This window comes from Procambarus clarkii, chromosome 58 (assembly GCF_040958095.1).
Source record: "Procambarus clarkii isolate CNS0578487 chromosome 58, FALCON_Pclarkii_2.0, whole genome shotgun sequence".
Classification (NCBI taxonomy): Eukaryota; Metazoa; Arthropoda; class Malacostraca; order Decapoda; family Cambaridae; genus Procambarus; species Procambarus clarkii.
In genome coordinates, this window is record NC_091207.1 from 30,777 (window position 1) to 35,000 (window position 4,224).

A 4,224-nucleotide genomic window follows, 5' to 3' on the forward strand; every position below is an offset into this window, starting at 1 on the left:
CTGAATTCCTCTAAAACTTGGGCTAACATTTCCTTCATTTGGTCACTTTGGCTGTTCCCTGTGTCCCTGGTGTGTCCTCTTGCCATTTTGTCCCTCCCTGATATGTTTTGATAGAGTTAGGCAGGGGGAGGGTGAGATAGGAAGGAGAGAAAGAGAGAGAGAGAGAGAAAGAGAGAGAGAGAGAGAGAGAGAGAGAGAGAGAGAGAGAGAGAGAGAGAGAGAGAGAGAGAGAGAGATAGGTAGATAGAGAGAGCAAGAGAGAGAGAAGAAGGGTGAGAGAGGAGAGGGTGAGAGGAAGGGAGCAGGTATGAGAGAGGGGGGGGAGGGCGAGAGAGGGGTCGAGGGAGGGCGAGAAAGGGATCGAGGGAGGGCGAGAAAGGGATCGAGGGAGGGCGAGAGAGGGAGGGAGGGATGGAGGGCGAGCGGGAGAGAGAGGGAGGAAGGGCGAGAAAGAGGGAGTGAGAGAGGGAGAGAGAGACAGACAGACAGACTGAGTGCGTTTAATCACTTATTTGTACTCACCTGGGGAGCCGGTCGGCCGAGCGGACAGCACGCTGGACTTGTGATCCTGTGGTCCCGGGTTCGATCCCGGGCGCCGGCGAGAAACAATGGGCAGAATTTTTTTCACCCTATGCCCCTGTTACCTAGCAGTAAAATAGGTACCTGGGTGTTAGTCAGCTGTCACGGGCTGCTTCCTGGGGGTGGAGGCCTGGTCGAGGACCGGGCCGCGGGGACACTAAAGCCCCGAAATCATCTCAAGATAACCTGATTTGTGCTTGTGGGGGTTGAGCTTTGGCTCTATGTTCCTGCCTCTCAACTGTCAATCAACTGGTGTACAGATTCCTGAGCCTACTGGGCTCTATCATATCTACATTTAAAACTGTGTATGGAGTCAGCCTCCACCACATCACTGCCTAATGCATTCCATCTGTTAATTACTCTGACACTGAAAAAGTTACTTCTAATGTTCCTGTGGCTCATGTGGGTACTCAGTTTCCACCTGTATCCCCTTGTTTGCGTACCACCAGTGTTGAATAGTTTATCCTTGTTTACCTGGTCGATTCCCCAGAGGATTTTGTAGGTTGTGATCATGTCTCCCCTTACTCCTCTGTCCTCCAGGGTCGAAAGGTGCATTTCCTGCAGCCTTTCCTCGTAACTCATTCCTCTTAGTTCTGGGACTAGTCTAGAAGCATACCTTTGGACTTTTTCCAGCTTCATCTTCATCAGACCGCTTATAGAGCCCTGTGGGACTCCACTGGTGACTTCACGCCAATCAGAGGTCTCACCCCTCACCGTAACTCTCTGCTTCCTATTGCTTAGGTACTCCCTTATCCACTGGAGCAACTTACCAGCTACACCTGCCTGTCTCTCCAGCTTATGTACCAGCCTCTTATGCGGTACTATGTCAAAGGCTTTCTGACAATCCAAGAAAATGCAGTCCGCCCAGCCCTCTCTTTCTTGCTTAATCTGTGTCACCTGGTCATAGAATTCTATTAAGCCAGTCAGGCAATATTTACCCTCCCTGAACCCATGTTGTCGATTTGTCACGAAGTCCCTTCTCTCCAGATGTGCTACCAGGTTTTTTCTCACGATCTTCTCCATCACCTTGCATGGTATACAAGTCAAGGATACTGGCCTGTAGTTCAGTGCCTCTTGCCTTTCGCCCTTTTTGTATATTGGGACCACATTCGCCGTCTTCCATATTTCTGGTAGGTCTCCCGTCTCCAGTGACCTACTATACACTATGGAGAGTGGCAAGCAAAGTGCCTCTGCACACTCTTTCAGTACCCATGGCGAGATCCCGTCTGGACCAACAGCCTTTCTAACATCCAGATCCAGCAGGTGTCTCTTGACCTCCTCTCTCGTAATTTCAAACTCTTCCAAGGCCGCCTGGTTTACGTCCCTTTCTCCTAGCACAGTGACCTCACCTTGTTCTGTTGTGAAGACCTCTTGGAACCTCTTGTTGAGTTCATCACACACCTCTTTGTCATTCTCTGTATACCTGTCCTCGCCTGTTCTAAGTTTCACTACCTGTTCTTTCACTGTTGTTTTCCTTCTGATGTGACTGTGGAGTAGCTTTGGTTCGGTCTTGGCTTTGTTTGCTATATCATTTTCATAACTTTTCTCTGCTTCTCTTCTCACCCTGACATACTCATTCCTGGTTCTCTCGTATCTCTCTCTGCTTTCTGGTGTTCTGTTATTCCGGAAGTTCCTCCACGCCCTTCTGTTCAGTTTCTTTGCTTCCATACGTGTCCTATTATACCATGGATTCTTCTTTTGCTTCTCGGATTTTTCCTTTTGGGCCGAGATGTACCTGCTTACTGCCTCCTGACACTTTGGGTGACATAGTCCATCATATCTTGTACAGACTTAGCTCTGAGGACTGTGTCCCAAGGTATTTCCCTTAGGAGGCTTCTCATCTCCTCATAATTGCCCTTTCGGTATGCCAGCCTTTTGTTTCCTAGTCCTTTTTCGGGGGGGGGGGGGATAATTCCTAGCTCTACCAGGTACTCAAAGTTCAATACACTGTGATCACTCATTCCCAAGGGTGCTTCCTTCTTGACTTCCCTTATATCCCACTCATTTAGGGTAAATATCAGATCAAGCATTGCTGGTTCATCCTCTCCTCTCATTCTTGTTGGATCCCTGATGTGCTGGCTTAGAAAGTTTCTTGCTGCCACGTCCAGCAGCTTAGCTCTCCATGTTTCTGGTCCTCCATGCGGGTCTCTGTTCTCCCAATCTATCTTCCCATGGTTGAAGTCTCCCATGATTAGTAGTCCAGATCCATTCCTGCTAGCAACAGAAGCTGCTCTCTCTATTATGTTAATGGTGGCCATGTTGTTTTTATCATATGACTGTCTGGGTCTTCTGCCATTTGGTGGTGGATTATATATGACTACGACTATAATTTTTTGCCCTCCAGTTTTTATTGTTCCTATTATGTAGTCACTGAAACCTTCACATCCCTGAACAACCAACTCCTCAAAATCCCAGCCTTTTCTTACCAGCAGAGCTACACCACCACCACCTCTTCCTTCTCTCTCTTTCCTCATAACATAATAGTTCTGTGGAAACACTGCATTTGTTATTGTTTTCGTCAGCTTTGTTTCTGTGAGTGCTATTATGTCTGGGTTTTCCTCTAGTACCCATTCTCCAAGTTCATTTGCCTTATTTGTAATACCATCTATGTTAGTGTACATTGCCTTGAGGCTCACTTTCTTCTGTCCCTTCTCAAATCTCCTCCTTGGTGAATGTTCTGCTGGTGGAGGAAGCTGTGCCATGGGTGTGAGGATTTGTGAGGTGGATGCCAGGGTTGCAGAGGATACTGGGATGAGGGGTGGGGGTCAAGTGAAGGGGAAGGACAGGAAGGGTATGGGGTGAATGGGGCGGGAGGACAGGAAGGAAAGGGGGGTTTTCTATGCAGAGGAGGGTGGTGGGGTTGCCCTCCCCGCTGTGTGTGTGTGTGTGTGTGTGTGTGTGTGTGTGTGTGTGTGTGTGTGTGTGTGTGTGTGTGTGTGTGTGTGTGTGTGTGTGTACTCACCTAGTTGTGTCTGCAGAATCGAGCATTGGCTCTTGGATCAAGCCTAATCCCGTGTGTGTGTGTGTGTGTGTGTGTGTGTGTGTGTGTGTGTGTGTGTGTGTGTGTGTGTGTGTGTGTGTGTGTGTGTGTGTACTCACCTAGTTGTGTCTGCAGAATTTAGCATTGGCTCTTGGATCAAGCCTAATCCCGCGTGTGTGTGTGTGTGTGTGTGTGTAATTACCTAAGTGGAGTTACAGGATGAGAGCTACACTCGTGGTGTCCCGTCTTCCCAGCGCTCTTTGTCATATAACGCTTTGAAACTACTGACGGTCTTGGCTTCCACCACCTTCTCCCCTAACTTGTTCCAACCGTCTACCACTCTGTTTGCGAAAGTGAATTTTCTTATATTTCTTCGGCATCTGTGTTTAGCTAGTTTATAACTATGACCTCTTGTTCTTAACGTTCCAGGTCTCAGGAAATCTTCCCTATCGATTTTATCAATTCCTGTTACTATTTTGTGTGTAGTGATCATATCGCCTCTTTTTCTTCTGTCTTCTAGTTTTGGTATATTTAATGCCTCTAACCTCTCCTCGTAGCTCTTCCCCTTCAGTTCTGGGAGCCACTTAGTAGCATGTCTTTGCACCTTTTCCAGTTTGTTGATGTCCTTCTTAAGATATGGGCACCACACAACCGCTGCATATTCT